The following is a 23133-nucleotide window of genomic DNA, read 5'->3' on the forward strand; positions in this document are numbered from 1 at the left end:
AATTTATGTTTTTAGTTATTTTTTATTTAAAAGTAATTAATAATTTTAATTTTAATTCTAAATTTTTAACAAAAATATGCATGTTGTTAAAAAAAAAATAAATTTGAAAGAAAGATATATTTAATAAGTAAATTATTAATAAATGAAAAAAAAGAACTAAGAGATGTATTTTTAAACGTTTCTTGATTAATCTCACATACCGATATATGTTTCCGACAGTTAAATAAGGTTTAAAAAAATATAAAGTTATATGAAAATGTAAAGTTATAATATGAAGTTAAGAAAATGTAACGAAGTTATGAAAATATTTTCCTATGAAATTATAAATTAGTGAATTTTCATTAAGGTATTATATATACCATAATATTTACTATGTTTTAAATCTCAAATCACGAAATCAATCAGTAAATATTACATACATACGTTTTTGTTCTTATTATTATTAAAAATTCCTCTTACGAAATTCATTTTTTATGTATTTCTTTTTGATTTATAACATTATAATTAAATAATAATAATGTTAATAACACAAACGTAAATTTTTCAAATAACATTTTCAAATAACATTAATTATTCGAAAGACATTAACATCGCACTAAATAAAGGTTAATAACCCTTGAATAAAATTAAGATTTAGCGATCTGTCAACAAAAGGAGAATTAGCAGGCTATTTTACTCAAAGAAACAATAACGCTTTGCAGAACTATGCATCCACATATGCGCTTACATGAGTCCATGTGGAGACAACAGTCAGATAGAAATGTAAACGCCCACGAATGTAATTACGAAACAGTGCTGCAGTATGTAGACATAGTAGATGCACGAGGGCATCAAGTTTGTACACTTTTCTCTTTGATTCTCGTAAGATTTAACCTCTCACTTATTTCTCTCCATCTCACTCAGCTCGTTATATATTATTTTCCTTCTATACTGGTCGGTTGCATGTACCAACGAGATATACGCTCGTTGCACGATGTGGTTTCGTGCGACGTAACACTTGTTCATCATCCACCTTCGTGTATACGTCACACAAAGTTTTTTTTCCTCATCGTCACTGTTCTTCCCTTGTTTCCCACCGTTCTTTTTTTCTTCCTTCATTAAGCAGCAAGTATATAAGCGGTGTGCTGCCTATCACGGAAGATATTATGTAGCTCGGGAAGTAATATTAGCAAGATACGTCAGGCTCATTTTTTCGTACACGTTTGCGATTAAAGACACTAAAAGAGCAATTTGTAGAGAATAGATAAGAGAAATTTAAAAAACTAAAAAAACTAAAGTTTTATTTTTCATGTTTAAGGTTTTCGTACTAATCTCTCAAGTTTCGATAAAATTTCAATCTATTTTGGAAAAAACATATATGTGTTTGCTGATATAAGTAACTAATCTAAGTTTCTATTAAAATTTACGCATACATATATGCTTGTATATAATATATGTATTCTATTATTATTTTATACAAATACAGTCCAGATTTAAGTACATAATACATAAAGAAACAGATTAATATTATTTTATTTGTTTTTTTATCACGTTACCAATTAAACATTTCTCAAAAATTTTAGATTGAGCTGTCTGCTTTAGTGATTTTATGCCTTTAAAATTTGTTTTATATCTTTATAAGTACATATATTTATATTTTGCACGTAATACATTAATCAATATATTTTGAATTAAAAATGTTGTTTTAATAAAATAATTAATTTTCTGTACTTATATAATTTATAAGATTTACACTTAAAAATTATTGCGATATTTAACTGTACATTATGCGATTCTTATCATTAACAAAATAATAATTTTACATGTGCGCATAGATATAAATATATATATATATATATATAATATATATATATATACATACATATATGTAGATTTGTACATGTATGTGTATACAAATATTGATATAGAACACAAAAATTTAATCAAAATGCAGGTGAACTTTATATGCAAGCTTTTATTCAGTTGAATAAATAAATATTGCCAATAAAACCAAATTGTTGATTTTGCTGACCCCAAAAGAATTTTCGCTAATTAAATATTGAAAAAATTGAAATAGCTATTAATCCTTTCCTTTAGTACTAACTGGCAAACATAAACTAATTGATTGAAAATTTTGCTCTCAGTTACTAACAATTATTAATAATAACATCGACTAGTAACATTTTCCAAATTTGACTTATACCTGTGCTCACTAAAATAAGATTTATTTTTATTGTATCATAAAATTCGAGATTGTAAAAGTATTAAGGAGATTAATGTTCAAACAATATATTTCAGGAAGATATAAAGTTCAATAGGGGTACAGAAAAATAAATTCTCTGTTAAAATCAAGTTTAATGCAATTACATTGTTGAAATAATTGTAATATAAACACGGCGCGATTATTATTTAATTATGCTTTTTTTCTAGAGTAGGAAATATTATTATTTCTGTAATTATTCTAAATAATTAACATAACATGTCCGTAAATTATGTTAAAGATAATATTGCTGCTCTTAATTTATCAAATGATCCTAATGACTATTTTGGTAATAATTTTTGAGGAAGTGATAGATTAGATTTAATATTTAATAAGGTTATATTGCATCTTCTTTAGGATGATCGCTGATTACGTTTTAATGAGAATCCATAATAAATGCATAATAAATAATGAATCCATAATAAATAATAAAAAACTTAGCGGTCAAAGTCCGCAAAATTTTCTACTACTGGCATACAGAAGATAATTTTACTTCCCGATTTACGTGACGAAAAGGAAGAATTTAAGCTTTCACTTTTTCTCATATAATCATACATAACACAATGCTAATTACTAGTGTGAATGATGTTAACGGATTATTCACTTCCGCGATTCAGCCAGTTAAATCTCAATACGTCTATCTGGAATCGTAATATGACACTTAACATGAAGAAAATGTTTATCGCATTTTTCATATTTTGTTCTTCAATTTAGCCCAATGCTGAATGCTGGTGTTGCGCGTTCTGTCACGATCTGTCAAGTAAAAGAGCAGTATCTTTTCGATATCTTCGATATTGACTACGCGAAAATGTGCTTTGTTGGCATATCTGCCTAAAATATTTGCTGATAAATACTATAAAATAAAATGCACTGTATTTGTCAACCATTTAGCTAAAAAGATAATGCAAATTATTCAAAAATTAATTTTCAATTCATAATTAACTTATCTTTAGAAACACTGCTTCTCTTTCTTTCTCTTCTAAAACAATTACAAAATTTTATTTTCTTTTATTAAACAAAAAAAGATAAGAGATTGAAAATCAATTTTATAAATATGTTTAAAATTATATAATTATACGATCTAATTATAAAAAAAAAATTTAATGGAAAATTTTTTATATTACAATTTAGTTTACCTTTTTACATACAAAAAAGTTTCATTTACATCGAGTCGTCATTGTTATCATCCTACACCATCGTTTTGATAGTTAATGTGTATCAATATTTTATGTATTCTGCATAAGCAGCGCGGTAGGTATTTGCGTTTATTAGCTATAAACTCTCTGCAGGTGGGGCTCGCTGCTGCGGGACGGATTTATGAACCGTGCATTTTCCAAGAAAATGACGGTCCGAAGACGAAGCTTTGTGCATTATATGTGTTGTCGTGGAAAAGTGCTGAACGTGCTTCAACATCACAACATACACGTTCTTTACAGAAATTTCATACTGGCCAATTTAATGCTGATATTTATTTATTTTCAGTATTTGAAGCACTTAATAATAATGCTTTTAATACTCGAAATAAGTAATTAATCATTACCTTCCAGTATATTAAATTTCTGTAAGGGATTGAGATTTGCACATTTAATGAAATAATTGTCAAATACCTACCTCGTATCGTGTCAACTTAATTTCGAAAATTTTTTTTATTTGTTTTGCAGCAAGAAAGTACAAGCCAATTTAAACTAATTAATTTATCTCGGATTATGAGAAAATTAATTCGTTCTTTAACTTCTTATTTAAGATTAAATATAAGAAGAGCACAATTTCAAGTTTAATTTTTTTAATTTAGTTTAAAAAAATCTGTCTCTAGTTTTTTACCGTTGTGTTTGTATTAGCAAAATTTTCTTTTTTAAAATTTCTTCATTTTTAATCATGGCTTTCAAGAGAGAAATATTCCTCAAATGTTTTAGTAAGATATTTAGGACAAGCTTCGTTCTTCCTAATTGAATTTAGACGGAATGCTCAGGTGGGTTCTGTCATTATATGACATAGGGATGATGCAACTACGCCATTCTGCTCTGTTATTTGTGATGCTGTGTATTCCGCTATCCGTTAATTTACACGTGGCTAAATGAAAGGTGTATTTGGATGTGCGACAGAATAATATTAAGCTAGCGTATCTATATATTAGTGTAACAAGGCATAATTCATGAATATAATATACACGTGCGAAGAAACAATATTGAAATTTCTGATTATATTCGTAAGACGTTATATTTATTCTATAAAAAAATTATATTATATAGCAAAACACTTTTAAATTTTAAATTAACTTTTAAGTGAATTCCCTTCTAAATTTTTTTACAAGAACAATATTACAATATTATCATTTTACAGAAAAATTCGATATTATATTATTTCGTATAGTGTATACACTATCCAACATGAAATATTAAGAAATAAAATAATCTCGTATTTAGAATCGCAAATATATATGTCTAATATCAGTTTACTTGAAACGACGGCAATGCGTCTCCCTCGCCAAATTTGATACATGCGGCTAAAATTGACATTGTATGCGCTCAGCGTTCATACAGGATGCAGAAAGGATCGTTCATCATTCCGCATAGCGTACAGTCGGATACAGAGAACATGGAAAACGTCACAGGAAGTGGATTCTGAGAATACTTTCAAACTATTTTCTTCGCGATGCTATAGCAAAAACGTAAAGTGCCGTTGCTTTCGGCACAATTGATCGTTGTGCAACGTAAGTTCTCTTGTACGCATAAATATGATAGCGATATGGAAATTTTACTTAATGCTAGAGAGATGGAAACTTTTAAGAATCCTATTTATCAAAGTTTCGCGACGGTTGCAAAGTCTGCGGTAAATTTTATTTTGGAAAACTTTATTTTACAGAATCGTGCATGCATGTAACGCGCTCTAAAGCCTATCTCAATCGTTGCAAAGATTACAGAATTGATTGTAATTCAGACTTCTATTAAAATTACTTGTATATCTATTATTAATATGTCTACATATTTAAAAAGCAATAATTCTATATATATTTTATTTGTATAAAATATGCTTTATAATTTTTGCAAATATAAATATTTGGATTTGTGACGCTTTGTTATAGTACGAACAGAATATTTTACGAAGTTATTTTATTTTTTAATATTCTATGATGGATAATGGTACATTATATGAAATAATATAATATCAAATTTTTCTATAAAATAATGTTATAACATTGTTCTTGTAAAAAAATTTAAAAGAAAATTTACATAAAAATCAATAAAATTTGTTATACTAACAAAATTATTGTGTAATAATGTTTTATATGTATGGATTTTCTATATATTTTTTCTATAGAGGAAGGTCACCGATACCGACATACCACTTGTTTTTAGACAATATTTTTTAAACAAAAGGTAAAAATATAACTTCAAAAACATAAATACAAAGTAAAAAGTGTCTTCTATCAGATAGTATAAGCAATTTTTATAATACTGTTTGCAATTTTGCAATAATTAAGTTTTTCGTAAGTTATGCAAAAATGAGCGTTTGACAAAATGGGCTTCAAAACTGACACAGTAGGCAATAATGCTACGTATTCCTATTCTTTTTCTTTTACAGGAATTATCTATATAAAGTACCTATAAGTGAATGTATATAAGATTTTTCAGAATCATTTTACTTCGTTATAAAACATTTTTATTGAATTATACGCATATTTACTTTATGCTGTTCTGCAAGATGCAAATATGTAACTCGATAGTTTTTCTAGAGTTGTTCCATATATGCACGATTGCCTACAGCTCTAATAGACTTATTTGACACTACAAAGCAACATTATAAAGATTAAGTTAGCTCATGGTCTGTTTTACGGACAGGTGTATCGGTTTACCCTGCACCCCAATTTTAAATTAAAAATCGTATTATGAAAAGACTAAAAGAAAAAATAATATAAATAAAACTTATTTCGGAAACTACAAGTATTTAAAATGACGTAATATTATCAATAATATAGTCACTATTATGTAAACCTCACAATTTGCAAAAAAAAATTGGAAGAATTTTATTTTCGCATTTGGTTTTTAGCTGATTTGATATAGAAACAAGCCACAAACCTACGAATTATGAGTTTGTACTTCTCTTTAATTAGCTAAACAGATCATAATTTTATTAGTATTAATAAAGTGTAATAGTTAGTTTTTCCGAAAAATAAGGTGGTGTCACTTTAGGAGACCTATGTCAGTATCGGCGACTTTCCTTTATATACTTTTCATTTTTCAATATATTTACAATATATTTCAATATATTTGCAATATATTTCAATATATTTTCAATATATTTTGAAAAAATATTGAAAAGTTTGCGATGCTGCTACATATATTTGAAAATTTATGAGAGGTACTTGAATCATCCAAGACACACATCAACGATTGCCTGTAGCATACATATCGATATTTTCGTTCTGCCAAATGCTCGACATACTCTACGGATGTGAGAGGCTCGTGCGCGTTAGCTTCAACATACTAACTAGGCGAGATCGCAGTTAAACAGACATTGCACGTATTTGCGACGTATGGTGTAAAGTCCGTTTCCGTAATTTGAATTAATAGAACTGTGCATTACCGTCGTCGTCATCGTTGTCATCACCACTGCCAGCCTCGAAGTTAAAGGCAGCCTATTCCCGAGAAGCTCTTGGCGCATTCGAACAAACGAGCCGCGACAGTCGAGCGAAATGCAATTTCGAGGACGAGCGGCGGTATGCCGGGGTTTGAAGGCAGAACACGGAAGGGGAATGGTTTAAGAAGAGAAGATGAGAAGAAGTGAGGATCAGCGTGTCGTTTCGAGAGCTGCTCGATACGTAGTACGTAGGGTAACGAGAATTTTATGCGAGAGCACATCTTCTCCCACGCCTTTTTTCGCTTATTTCTTCCTCTCTTCTTCCTTCTTTTGTACTTCCGTTCCTTCTTCCTTTTTTCCTTTTTTTCTTCTTTCTTCTGCATAGATCTTCGTCTTTTACCTATTGCGAAAAGAATCGCAGTACAGGATGTATCTTGTGTTTAAGTGTGACGGACGGGGAAGAAAAAAAGAGAATTTGTCTCCAATTTCCTAAGTAACTTCTGCTCTTCTGCGGATATCGAACCCGTTGCAATTTCGTGTGCAGATGTATATACGCTCGTGAGGAAGAGACAAGGATTGGACTTATTGTCAGGTGTGCATACGTATGCATGTGCTATTTATCCATGACGATACACACATAGTATACTATATAACTGCAGAATGTAGAATAAAAAGAAGAAAAAGTCTGCACTTTATTTTTGGTTCCGATTTAAAAGAATCTATATGTATATTCGATAATCCCCCGATTAATACCTGTCGCGACTGAGGCATTATTAAAAAACAGCGTATTATGAGTTTATAAGCAGCGATTGGCAAACTGTTCTCAAAATTTTATTTATTAATTCTTAGTGTAATTTAATAATGTATATAGTTTTTAATATATGGTAATTTAAATATCATATAATTAACATCTAAATGATGTAAAATTTACGTTTTTTTTTGTATGTAAAAGAATAGGTATTGTGTTGGACTTCAAAACAATTTAATTTGTATAACTGCGTACCTATACGTTATCGTAATTATTTTCACAATTTTAGAAACAATTTATAAAAAGTCTTTTAAAACATTAATGAATTTTTATCAGTTATTTTTATTTTACTGAACTATTATAAAAACTTAAATCTTTTGAATTTCCATTGGCAAATCTGTAGGACGGATACGCCAATAATGGCACATATATACATTTTTCTTGGTTTGAAGAAAGGAGGTATGTGTACTTCGGGCACGTAGAAAGTCAAACTGGCTAGTAAATTGAGAGTCCGTGCCACGATTTTGGCGAATTTCCAAGGAGGCAAGTCTCTTCCTTGTTCGTTCCGTGAGCGACAATCGTCGCCTGAATTATTCGCGGGTGTCATGGTAAAAGACTCGATCGTTAGTGAAAAGTATGATCACGAAATAACAAAGTCGAGATTGTCTTCATTGTTCATTGCTTCGAAAATAAATCTTTTGTGTGTACAAAAATTTATTTACTTTCTCTCTAGATAAATTAGAATTGATAAATAGGTTTTTATTAATAGATAATTATATTTTTAGAAGAGAAAAACAGTAACTAATAGTTATAAAATAAATTACTCTTCTTGTATCTTATTGTGCAAACTGTTTACATAAATTAATTTAATTTACATAAATTAGAATTAATTTATGCAAATTTTAATTCATAGGATATCATACTTCTTTTTAGATAAGATTTTCAACTTATTCATATTTCTTGCAAAGATATTTATAATCTCTTCTACTTTTCTAAAAGCTACTCAGTTTAAATGATTAAATAAATATTGTTTGAAAATGATATATTTCATTTCCAAAAATAAAAATTGTATTATTTGTACAACATAGGACGCCGTGTTAAAAGGATCATGCACGCCACCTGACCTGTCCGACTAACACCACAAAGCACGCCTACGTAAGGCTTGGATTTCCATCCTGGGCAATTATTCTGGTAATTAACGTCGACGGGTCATAAGGGTAGCGCGTAGCCGAATGGGCTGGGGTCGCCTGAGTTTATTACAAAGATATACGGCATCCGGAGACTCACACTCGTTCGCGTTTTGTACGCGCGCGATATATACTTTCACGTTTCCGGCGGCTACCCGGAGAATTTCAACTATTTCCGTGGATGATGGACGCTCCTGAAACTGTCCCGGTCGTTTGCGAAGCATCGTTACGGACAAACATGCGACTTAATAATGGCCGCGTTACGTGTAATCTATGTGCAAGTTCCGTCTCGTACGCAATGCATTAATTCATCTGCTAATTGCTAAAACACCTGTAAAATGTACATAACGAGAATACAAAGTGCTCCAGTACAAATATCATTCCTTTAGCTTTTTATGATTTTATGTTAAAAATTTTATTAAATCTATATTAAAATTTTACGATTAAGAAGTATATTGTGTTTAGATAGCAAATTTTTATAAGGAGATTAAAAATTGAATTGTATTAATATTGGTAAAGATCACTTCTATATATACAAATGAGCATATAACTGTATTCAAACCTACAAAGTAGCTATGCTTCAAATCAATTGTTGCTACACACGCTCGGACATAATTAAATATGTAAAACTAATTTTGCATTATTCATATTCTTCTGTTGATAATGATCTTAAAGTAAGTCAAAACGCGTACTCTTATAATCTTTTTATGATTTGCCTCTGAACAATTTACGTAATTATTAAATTTATTATATGTTGAAAGATTTGCGCACGAATTGCGATAACTTAGTATTTCTTTTACTCTTTCATATTATATTTAACTAGTTGTAAACAATGCGAAATTTTCATCTTTTATTCCCCCTTCGGTTTGCAAACTTCAATGTAGATTTTTATATTTTTCTAGACTAAATAAAAAATTCTTACTCACTTGCACAGAAGTTATAACACATTTTTACTATCATAGAAGTTGGATTGTATTTTACTTATTTTTTTTAAAGATCTAAATTTATCTATTAGAATTTATAATTAAAAGTTAATTGTACTTTTAATAGAAACACAAAAACATTAGTTGTAACAATATTATATGTGTGTGTTTTCATAGTTTCTTTAATTAAAACAATTTTTCTGCACAATGACAGTAAAAATTGATACAATTTTTGTCACAAATCAACAAATTTAAGACCCCTGTTCTATTTAAAGAATCGATGCGTTATGAAATCCGGTTTCTGTCACGAATGGTGGCGGCTGTTGAGCGGCCAAACTGTGACGCGCAATATAGTAATAAATCAGGAGTACGGAAAACTAAGGGGTAAAACAGAAAAAGCTTGTAGAGTAGACTTGGAGACGTGCCAGAGTAACAAGCAGTCACTGGGTGAGCCCGTGGCCTTTGTGGCCTTCGCGGTTGCTTCTTCGGTTGCTTCTACTTTTTTTGCTTCTTCTATTTTCTTCTTTTTTTCACTATGCATTACTACGGCTCATACAGTTTTCCTCATCGGTTTTTTCTTCATACGCTGTCTTGGCTTTCTTGTAACAGCCGTCATCTAAATCTACATACGTAGTTAACAACGATTCGCGCCGTAACTCACGAGATGGCAAATAGTTCATAATAGTCTTCGCGGCGTTTTAACTCGAATTCGTGACTCTTCATCTGAGGGCGTTGTTCCATTTTCGTTCCATCTTCGTTCTTGTTTTAATACTAAACTATCTTTTATTTTCTTCGAAATTTTTAAATCTTTTTACATACCTCCAACACATCAATAATATCGAGGCGTTTGATTTTATTCCAGTGAACGCTGAGACTCACCAAAAGTCAGCATTCCTCGTAAAATTTGTCGCTGCTAATTATTACTAATCTCGCTATTAATTATTACTAATAAAGAGAAAGTGAATTTACAAAATGTTTCGCTTTCACTATTAGCTGATATATTGTTTGATACTTTGTTAAACATACGAAAAATGGAGGATTAATTGCTGAATTAATATCTTCTTTTTCTCCTCTCTGATATACGCGTCATACATTATTACATATCCTACTTTTCTGCGTTTCCGTTTCCTGTGCTCTCCGCCGGTCGAGAACGATTAATGCAAATTTTATTGCCAGATTCCACCGGCACGTATCACGGTGTAATAACTTGGTTTGTCGTTGCCGTTTGCAAGCTGTGCATGCTGACGCGATTAGAATTAATTAATTACATGTCCCTAATTTTTCATAATTCCTATCTTGAGCGAGATTCTATAATAAAGTATACTTATCGTGTGTGTAACAATATAATTTGATAAATTTTTTTGGTCTCCGTTTTCTGTATTTATTTAAAATTTTGATTAAAAATTTCTAACACAAGCTCAAAGAATGATACGTATTCTGATAGTCTTCCTAATTATTCTATATTCATCGTCACTCATAAACTTTCTCTGTATATATATCTTTGATCTCTGTTTTTAATTTCGTGTATCTAATAAGACACGTTATAGTAAGATTGGAACGAAGCGCTCCCATTTATGTATCGTTTCAATTTTAAGCGAAATTGTGAGAACGAATGGGTACGACGATAAATTGTCGTGCAGCTTCCAGAAAGAGATAAACGTAAAACGAGATGGAAGCGGGAGATTGAGGATATTTGAAAAGGAGGTCACCACGAAAGTTCAGACACCGAAGCGATCGACAATCAGGTTTGGGCCACGACTTTCTTCTCATGTTCCAAACAGGTTTTGTCGATGAAGGGTGTTTGACCTTGAGAACTCTGACCATGATCTAGAAACCAATGTAACTTCCTTGTTTATTTCAATTAATCTCGTCTCTTATTTCAATTATTTAGTGTCTTTATGGATCAACTGTTCTTTATGTTACTACACTATATACTTGAATAAGTATATCAGTAATTACGTCGCTCTGTGAATAAAAATAATACAATAAAGATTGTATTTAAATGTAAACGTTTCATATCAGTGTAGTATAATTGTGTAAAAATTTTTACAAAGAAGATAATAATGATGATGGAAAAGAATGAATATTCATGAAACAGTAGAAGTAGGGTTGGTATAATGGAACATTATTACAACGAGAACTTGTTGTAACATGTGGTATTGTGTTTTACTCTATCATATTTTCGTAACAGTTTGAGGGGGTACATCTCATATTCGCAATTTTGCGTAAGTTTGCGAATTCTGCTTCACTAAAATGCAATAATCCCTTATCTTAACTTTCACTCGTTCCACTTACTCTTTTGACATCCTAGGTACGCATAAATTTGTGAGTTTGCAAAGCCATTTAGCAAACTTTCTACATAAAGAATATATGGTTACATGATTATTAAATGAGTTAAATTATTAGTCTATTTTTTAAAGTAAGATTTCGATTTTAACAGACAAAGCATTTTGTGTTCATCACACATATTAAAAGTCACGATGTCTTCCTATCAAAGATTCATCTTAAAATTTAAAATTGCAAATTTACTTTTTATAATATCCTTTATAAAAAAATTTCTACTTTCTATGAAATATATGTCTTCTGTTAAAAAATGTCAAGTTTAAATTTATTACGATATCTATAGATAAAGAAGTATATATAGAAAAAGAAATTTGTAGTGTTATCGATTATTATTTTAGCTCGTGACGTGATTCCTGCATACATAAAAACTGATTTTATCTGTTTGACGCGCGGGGAGCGGTTCGGTAGCGGAAAGTGTTTGCCGACATGCCGAATCGATTTCGAATGACGGGAGATCTAGCACCTTGAGCATCCAGGATCCATCTAAACTGGGATCTTTCGATTTAGAGTCTCTTTCCGACGTCGCAGGATATGGGATACGGCAGTGTAGTTTCGCTCTCGTGAAGGTTCCTGTTTCCAGAGGAAAAGGGAGTTGGAGGAGGCCCTTTTCGCTTTTCCTGGAATTTTATCTGTCTGGCGTAGGATACCTCCGTCTTAGGAGGGGTATAAGGGGACGAGGCTGTAATACCGGCAGGGGTAAGATAAGACAAGACGTGGAGAGGAGTTCGTCCGTCACTGCAACGAAATTCCGTCCGCAATCTCTGAAGGAATCTTTGGTATCCCAGCAGCCAACGGCTGTACAGCTCTCCTGTATACTGTCTTGTTCCCTCCTATCCTCGTAGCAGTCTCGTGAGCTTTGGTTAAGACACGCGAGAAGAGCCGCCAACGCACGGGATGGACAGAGGAGTAAGAAAACGAAAAGACAAATGAGGAAATGTGGAACTTCGATTCGGACAGGGATACGAGGAGAAAACTGATAAAATAATAATTTCATTTTATGACGAGGAAACGACCTGGGAAATATGTGCAGTCCGAATGAGGACTCATTCTTGTTCTTGGCTCGGATCTCTGACAAGCATTGACTAGTCGGCTGCGCTTTTTCATCATTCTAAGCGAGAGACGGCATATGTGTCTTTAAGGATTTATATAACACAACGATCGTAACAGATATGACAGTGAAGAGCTACCCGGAAATATATGGAAAAAATTTACGAGAAGAGATACGAGATATTACGGGAAAAAGCATGAATTTTAATTAAATAGGGTACTGCCGTATTAAATTACAAATGTAAATATATTAAACATTTAGTAGATAATTATTAGATTACTAAGCAAATTAGCACTAGAAATAATTATTATTTACTTGTTACTGTTTTTACTAACAGTTTTAAGTATAAAAGAGGCAAAATATATTTTAAGTTAGTATATGTATGCCATATGTACAATTATATATAAAGATTAATTGTATATGAATTATATTAATTGTATATGAATAGAGACAGAGACGGAAATATCATTTGATGATCAGGATTCATTTGGTCGATGTCAGAGCCATGAACTCTGATATTTTTCAAGAAAGGAAGAAAAGAATGAAGAAATTATTATTTATAAGTCTCAATTAAGGTTAATTATGCGACATATGCATCGGAGAAAACCTTTTTGTTGTGAAAAGACTATTTCTTCGTCTTGATGTACGATTCTTTTCATTTCTGATAATAATACTAATGATTGCGGTGAGACCGAAGTATGTAAAAGTATAATTCATAATGTGTGATTATTGATTAATATAATATTAAATTATTTCTTGCTATAATAAGATTGCAAACAATTACTTCCACAATAGTAAATAATACTTAAACATTTTTAAATAAAATTTATTTAACTATTTGTGATTCTTATTAAAATTGATAAAATTTAATAAATATTAATAAGTAAATAAACATTTCGCCTTAAATTTTCCGTTCTAGTTAAACGGATACATTAAAATAAAAATCTTCTTATTAGTTTTTTAAATATACTTGTTGGAAACTTGCAAATGTATTTTTGTTGCTTCATCGTGTAACACCGATTCCCCCCAACACCGTATCCCAAAACACCAATAAATTCAAAGTTTTTAAGTTTATTACCTTGCATTTTTTACAATGTTAGTTTGCTTAGTGCCAAAAATTCTAAGATTTGCACACAAAGAAGAGTTTCCTTAATAAAATTTTATATTTAAAGAGATGAAAAAGTAAGTACCATCACATAAATTGCTTTCTCTATGTTTAATGTTAATGCATAAAATAAAAACTATTTTTATTATATAAAGTTTTGAAAATATACGAATAAAGAATGTTAAATTTTATCGTTTTATATGAGTTTTAATTAAATATTTTTTTACTTTTTTATTTTATAATTTTTGTTAGTTACGATAGATATAACAAATTTTACAAGTAAAATTTAAAAATAAATAAAATATCGATTAATGTGTTTGTGTTTCACAAATTTATAAAGAAAACATAATTTTATTTCCTTTAAATAAATTCCTACAGAATGTATAGGATATAATCTATTATACAGATAATCTATTATGTAAGTACTAATGCAGCTGTTTTCAGCGATCGTTAGCAACTGCGGTGCAGTACATTGATTACTCTTTTGTGCGATAATAGAAAAGTTAATTCATTGCTAATTTTCTCCAGGAAATCGGCATTATGTCTCATCTACAGTCAAAGTCGAAAAATTTACATACCATTGCGTTCAAAACAAGGTCACGTGTGACCTCGATATATGAAAGAGGGCAAGAAAAGTCGATCGAGTACAGTCAGATGCAGAAAATTAATCATTTATAAATATTGATTTCTTCTTTTTATTATTAAAAATAGCGTGATGTAATTCAACAAGTTTTTTTTAGTTCAAATTTATGTATTTTTATTTTTAGATACTACATTTTATGTTAATTTAACTCAAAATATTTTATTATACTATAAAGGACCGTTAACAAATAAAAATATAATAAAATAAAGCATAGTAACTTACGTCATTTAATAAGTGATTGAAATGATGATTTAAATTAGTTTGCGGGTCAATAGCACATAATTCAAGTTATCTGTTATATTCGACAATTGCTCGTTTATTGATCAAATTACAGCATTCACTTTCATCTAGATTACACTAACAACCAGTTACGGTTGATATGTAAGACGAGCTAACCAGATATAACGTTTGATGATGCATGCTCTGCATGCATGTCGATATGTGTAGAAAGTAAAGTGTGTCCGACAAATAAATGATCATTTCCTATTTCACTTATAATCAATGGTTTACCAAGTCGTAAAACAAGTTTATTTATACATTATCCTACCTCACATATGAGTAAGTATATGTAATATATTACTTTACTTGCTTAATAGATAATTTGTAACTTCATGTTTATATTAAAATTGTCCAAGAAAAAAAATCTTATTACATAAATATTTATGTGAACAGAATTGAAATGTGTATTAAACGTATAATTAAGTAAAAATAATGATAATAGCTGTGAAACAAATGTATGTGATTAATTCGAACAATTTTATTTACTACTGTAAATTACTAATTACTCTTTGTACAAGACATGTTTATCATAAGATAGATAAGTTTATCTCTTAAAAAAATGCAGATTATACGTAATGAGTGATACGCATAATAAAGTACGTACTACAATTTAGCATTAGAATAGAGAAATTCTAATTATTATGAGATCCTTACACAAGATAGTAATATTTAGACGAAATGCTCCATTTGATATAAGCCATTAACGTAAATTTTTTCTCATTACTTAACTATTTATTTTGCATTTAAGAGTTTATAAATTTACAATGTATAATATTGTTACTTTATTATAATTCTTTTTAACTTAATTTTATTATAAAATCGATAAAACAAAAGAATTATTAAAAATTTTGTTATTTTTTTATATGTGTATATCAACAATAATAGAAAATGGATCGATAAGTGAATAACACATATAATTGAATTGACAATCAATGTAATTTGTAATATTATTTTCGGTTTCAGTTTACGATTGCGTTTCAAGTTTGACAAACCTAATAGGCGCGTAGTTTATAGAACTGAAAAAAATGTATTCGAAAATATACATATGAATATTAAGCACCAAGATTTGCTTTAATCAAATATAGATTTTTTCTTTTCTAGAGTGATTAAATTTTGATCTAAATTTATGCTTCTAATACGATATCACAATTAAAGAACCTAAAAATAACGATATTTTTATTGATAAATTGTTATCTTATTCTATAATTTAATTAGAATGTCTCTTTTAAAGGGAGCAATTGGTATATAGATTTCTCGTTTTTCTTATTTCAGGCCATTGGTTCACTTTACGTCAATGATTAGTTCAAATTGTCTACGGACGTATTTTTGGCGCGTAGCGTGCCGATTGCGCGTGACTAGAGTAACAGTATTGTATTGTATCTTTTGATCCACGAAGCGATGAGAAAAGTGTAGCATGATCTAATTCTCATTTCGGCTTCCAAACATGTACAACGTTTCAACAACGATTAACAGTTTCTACAAATATCGCTATATATTATAGCATATAAACTCCTATTCTAATATTTCTCCATGTGATTCGATTACGTAATATGCAAACGTATGATTTGCGAAACTTCGTATTTGTACTTTTGTAAACATGAGATATCGCTCAGGGCGATAAGACACTTTCTCCAGTTGTTGAGTTTCGGATTTCATGTGAAATCTTCTATTTCTCGAGCCGGAACGCCAGCACAAAGTAAACGATTTGTGGTCAAAGGATAATGACTAACTGCAATGTTTACTCTTTTATTTACGAATTTAATTTACGCATAAGTACAATAATGGAAGAAATATTGTACAATGCAAATTTATGAGATACTGTCGATTGTGGTATCGTACTTTTTTTTTACTCAGTACACCGTTGATTATTAAACTTACCTCTCTTCTCTTCTTGAAAGTCTATTATATTGAACTGTTCCGGGAACAGTTCTAGTCGCGGCGGCGTGTTTCTCAATAATCTACAGTCATTTGCAAAATAACTACATTTGCATAATTGTGCAAATTTGGAAATTGATTAAGGAAATTGTATGAGGATTTTTCGGGACGAAATAAAATCGATTGAAACATTTATAGTTGATTTTATGTAATGTCTTATTTAATCATATTTATTTCTATTTAAGAGATTATAACGGTAATTAAGATTCATGACAAAATTTGTAACATTGAAAATGACCCGATTGGAGTCGAAACGTTTGTATCTATAGATTTTAATTTGATTTAATTAAATACGTTTTGTTTAAATATTGGTTCTATGCCCTTTTAATTGTCATATTGATTTATAGTTGATATTTTGAGAATACCGAACGTGTTAGAAGATGTAGCGTAAATAAAATTCAAAGGAGTATCAATGGTTATTTTCTCTTATCTTAGGAAATATAAAGTTTAGTTGCGCGCGTCAGGCATTTGCCAACGGAAAATCTACGAAATGAAATAAAGGAGCGTATATTGCGTGAATACATAGTCGCTTCTCTACTACGTTGAATACCTATCATTACAATATTGTTCGGACCATTTGCTGCTGATTTTCTCCTTCAAAACACTCCATCGTCCCACACAAATTTAACTTTTCTCTCTAGATATCTTCACTTACGTGACAACCGTAACTTTCTAAAGAAATTTCGTCATCGTTACTTTTACAAATGTACATCTTTATCTGAATGCGATAATGCATGTACAGCAGACTGCATATCATACTTACAATTGTTCGTACGTGTCTCTAATAAATATTTTAAAGCATATTTGTTCAGTTCTTAAATTTCCATGTGTATAGATTTGTAACTTTGCGCGCTAAAAAATATTTTCTTTTATATATATACGTTTTGTTAAAATTAATAAGTTAAAAAATGTTTAGTTCTACAATTTAGAAGAAACGTATTTAAAGAAAAGATATGTGTTTATAAGAAAAGATACATATTTGTGTATTGTATGAGATGATTACTTTATCTATGCATATAAACGGACATATGTCAAGAATATTGTCCTATTGATCAGAGCTATTTCTTTATTCACTTTATGACGCGAATATTGATAGTAAATAAGCATAAATAAAAGCTTGTTACGTTGACTTAGGTTATTGAACTGATCGCTTTGTTGTACGTCGATCTTGTCGTTACAACGACGCAAACTCGATTTCACGCTCCGTATCATCGAATATCGGAAGGGTATAGGAATCTGGACTGTCTGGTTACGGTTACGTTCAGTTAAGCTTTCAACCACATGAGACAGCTCGACACCTTGGCCTTCTATACTGTCATCTTGTTACATGACTGTAACATTCGTAGATCATGTTCAAATCGATTTGCTTAGCGAATTGATTCGTCAAGGAAATCTTCATTATAATAATAAAGATGGATCTGTATATAGTATAAATTTTTAAAAATGTATCTCATGGTCCTAAATATGGAACTTATATACAATATTATACTTATTATATTGGTAATTATAAAAATTATAACATTATCTATTTAAAAACTAGCAAAAGTATTTTTTAATATTTTAGGTATTTATTGATGTATAAACATCTAGCTTGCAAAAAAATTATTGTTTAATAAATACACATACACTTATTAAAAATACATAACTTAAATATTCAATTGTTGTTTCAACATTGTTCAATAAAATGTGATCCACATTTTATGCTAAATTACTCTATGGTTATGAAGATGCCTTTCCGAATCAAACACCGGTGATTAGCGTGTAAATGAGTTTATTCGACAACTTCGTTACTATACGTTTCGATCCTCGTTTCAGATTCTTATCAATGTATGAAACTCAACAACATATCATTGTTCTTCCCGGAACGCTAATTACAAATATACATACCTAAATTATTATATGTTAAAAAAGATATTTATCATAATAAAATTCAATAATACAACAATCTCAAGCATATTACAAATGATAGTAATTATAATTTAGTAACTTACATAATAATGTTGAATTAGAAAATAATAAGTTATTGTGTTAAATGACGGAACACATCTAAACACAAATTTCAACATTATCATGTAAGTTACTAAATTATAATTACTATCATTTGTAATATGCTTGAGATTGTTGTACTATTGAATTTTATTATGGTAAATATCTTTTTTAACATGTAATAATTCAGGTATGTATGTTTGTAATTAACGTTCCGGGAAGAACAATAATATGTTGTTGAATTTTATACATTGATAAGGATCCGAAGCGAGGATAGAAATATGGTAACGAAATTGTCGAATAAACTCATTTACACACTAATCACCGGTGTTTGACTCGGAAAGGCATCTTCATATCCATAGATTAATTTAGCATAAAATGTGGATCACATTTTATTGAACAATGTTGGAAATAATATGATTATTTATTCGCAATTGTTATTAATGTTATACTTGATTTAACAAAATGGATTGAGGTTTTGATTGCATATATAAGTCAGATATTAAAAGCCTCGAGGAGTGTGTCAGAAATTTCGCTTCTCATGAAGCAAAGGCCTCTGCAAGTGAAGAAAGTTCATTCATTTACGACAACAGAGCAAGATAATATCTCCATTTAATTTTGACACGTACATTCGTGAAAGATATAATTTAAGATCCGGATCTTTTTTATTTATGTAAATGGACAAAAAAGGTTTTTTTGTGTATTAATTATTCAAATACGTTAGATATGCATACTACCTTTAATTCAAAGCTATAAAATTATTTAAAAATATCTCTTGATTATATTATATCTAGGTTAATTATATATGATGTAATTATATCCGATTATTTTTTTCCTATATTACGTTTGAACACATTATAATTACAATATAAATTTTTTAACCTCCTACATATACATACTTTCTATAATTCTATTATCCTTATAAAACATTAAATATATGAATGTTGTCATTACTAGGAATATGATACTAATATATAACATAATTTTATTGTTTTTAAAGATATTTTTAATTACATGTTTTTTTTGTAATGTGTAAGTGTTTGATTTGTTATTTTACTATTTAATAATCGAATAATTAATTCGTTGTAACTTTTATTATTTTTTCTGATTTTCATACAAGTTAATAGTTTGCAATATCGCGGAAAATTCAGAACAGTCTTATTATTTGGCGTCAACGAGACGATTCAATTGCTACGTGAAATACACGCCCTACGCGCCTTCTCGTGCATTCTCACATTGGCGTTGCATCAACGGTCGCACAGAATGCATAGCAATGCACAGTCGTATAATTCAGGAAGATATTGCCGATTCAACGAGGGATAGAGAACTAGTTGAAACGAAAGTTCGACTAGCGCGCACCGCGCTCCTATCATCGATCGGCAGAATTTCTCTGATACCAAATTCCATGGATGCGCCAGTTATTCTAATGTACTACGCAATTCTAATGTGTACGAATGCACGCACGCGTCAGACGCTAATAAGTTATGTTCGTTTCGCACTATGTTGACTTCGTCGTTCAAATTGCGACAGATAGTGTCGATATTATATTTGTTCTTTCGACTCGTATAAGATTAATGGTTGCAATATTCGTGCAATTTTACGTCAAATATGTCATAATATAATATTTAAATGAAAGTAGAAGTTATTAATATATATTCTCTAATACGCATCAATGTTAAGTTTTTTAAAACCAGCGAAGTTTTTTAAACCAGTAAAGAAATATTCATTATACTTCACATGTCATTTTATTTTGCTTTAAGTGATAAAAGTCATAAGCCATCAATAAGTATAGATGAATAAGCCAGATAGGATATATGAATTATAAGAACAAGTATCATTAATTAATTGGATAACTTAGTTGAAATGTGCTGTTTGACTACGAAATATTTCTTATTCTTTTTTACTTAAACTTATGATATATGCACGTTGAAAAAAACTTCGAGTATTGCATTAATGCCTGTTTTAAATGAATAAATTATGCGAAATGTTTATTTTAATAAATATCCGTTACTTCGACATGCTTACGAGTCGTTAGTCAGGAATCGATTAATCATCTAAACTGACAAACTCTTCAAAAGTTCGAAGCAAACGACTACATTTGCCACGTCCTGACACTTGTCACGATCGAGAGATAATTTGATACATGAGGTGGCTTATAATTCATATATTAAATTATAATTATATTATAATTTATTATATGCAACTTGAATAGATAATAAATAAATAAAATAATAGATAATATATAATTGAAAATAATAATATAATAGATAATATATGTAATAGACGATAAGTAATAAATAATAGAATTGCTTATATAATAATTTCCTGATGTTTTAGAAAACAATAAAATATCTAAGATCAATTCTTTAAACAGATAAAATAATCTTCTTTCGCGTTTCGTTGTCAGTAAATCAAGATATGTAATAGAAATCAATGTATTCAAGAGAGATGTAGCAAAGGAAACAGTGAAGGTTTTCCCTACGGGCAAAAATAGAGGTTTCTCTATCTGGATGGTTGCGTTATTTCTTTAGTCGTTTTACTATTACACTTTCGAAATTTTCGTAATGCCTTCTTTCGCGGCTAGTGTTTATAATACATAAATATTTAATTTACGTTTACGTTACAAGTTTAATAGTTTTCCAGTAACTTAACTAGATTTATTTTTAGCTAAAATAAAATTAACGTACTGTTTGCAAAGAGGTGTCTTTTTTGCTACTTAAAGAAGCGAAATAGTACATCTTTTCTTCGCTAAAGTAAAAAAAATTTAGCTGTGAATGAATGATAAACTGTAATCAACATTGCTAACCATGATCAAACAACTAGCGATAAAATTAAGTTCTACGATCTCGAACTCTAATGAACACCATAAACCGCCTAAAGAAACGTTCTTCGCTTTTGCGTCACCGGGTTACTTCCGTTTCTCTTCTCGTCAGCGGCAAATTGCAATTTGCATTCGGAAGCAATGCATTCAAACAAGTTTGCGACTAGAAGGACGAACCTGCAGGTCTCTCTTATCGAGGTGACTACCCATTCTTCCGTCTTCCATTTCGTATCTCCTCATTCGTCGGCATTTCCTTTTCGTGACGAGTACTCGTATTACCAGATAACCAGATTCTTCAACGATGTTGCACATATATATGCATTTTTATCACGACCAGTGGGATAAACTCTATCTGATATATATGACCTGTCGAATCATTATTCATGTTAATTATTGTGATTTTCGAACGCTTTGCTAAAATATCCTTTCATCTTAATAAGAATTTCATTTAATCTATGATCAAATCTTGTAGACTTACGCTATGCAATTGTAGTCGCGTGCTAACCAATTTACATTTATTTACATGATATCCTACCATCTTACTCTCGCAATGATTAATTGCATAACTTAATTTGAACAGCTTAAGCAATTTGAATGGCGCTTGGTCGTTTATGGTGAATGTTAATTCTTCTTAGGTATCTTGAATCACTCTCGTCGATCTTGCATGACACGACAATAAAATTTAATATCATAGAATTAGTCCATTATGTTTGATCGGCGATATTGTAAATTTGAATTCGTATTTTCTCATAAAAGATAACATAAAATAACATAAAAATGAAATACTTTAAATTATAAAAATATAATATTATACATAATTAACATGTAATCTTTAAATTTATAAACTGCAACATTTTTATTCATTATAATTTAAAAAATATAAATGATAAAATATTTATGTTCCGTTTCAATGCATTAACATGTGTTTTTATACTAATAAAGTTATAGTACAAATATTAAACGGATTACAAATAAAAATCGCAATTCTTATTTGCTACTTTCTGAGTTAACATACTAATTAACGTAAGTGTTCCTTTACGGAGAAACGACATAATTTCCAGTGCTACACGACAGACTAATTTATATTCCGAATTAACGCAGCTAGTCCCAAATGCACCTTGGAGAAGATTCGTGGTATCGGAACAAGTAGTATTCTCGGGTACTGTCTCTCGACCTTTCTCCTCTTCTTCCTCCTCTCTCGCTCTGTTCCTCTTGCCTCCTCGTTTAGGGTTTCCTTCCCGCGACGAGAGGTCACAATTGTCGGGCGACCGGATTTTCCGGAGAAGGGAACTGCTACT

The 23133-nt window shown here is 30.0% G+C and overlaps 1 protein-coding gene across 1 annotated transcript in view; it reads left to right on the forward strand.

Annotated features, from left to right (window-relative positions):
- Positions 1 to 23133, forward strand: part of LOC108768681 (uncharacterized) — a 44957-nt gene that overhangs the window by 2214 nt on the left and 19610 nt on the right. The gene's annotated exons all lie outside the window — the stretch shown is intronic.

The sequence above is a fragment of the Trachymyrmex cornetzi genome, unplaced genomic scaffold (genome assembly GCF_001594075.2).
Source record: "Trachymyrmex cornetzi isolate Tcor2-1 unplaced genomic scaffold, Tcor1.1 scaffold82, whole genome shotgun sequence".
Classification (NCBI taxonomy): domain Eukaryota; kingdom Metazoa; phylum Arthropoda; class Insecta; order Hymenoptera; family Formicidae; genus Trachymyrmex; species Trachymyrmex cornetzi.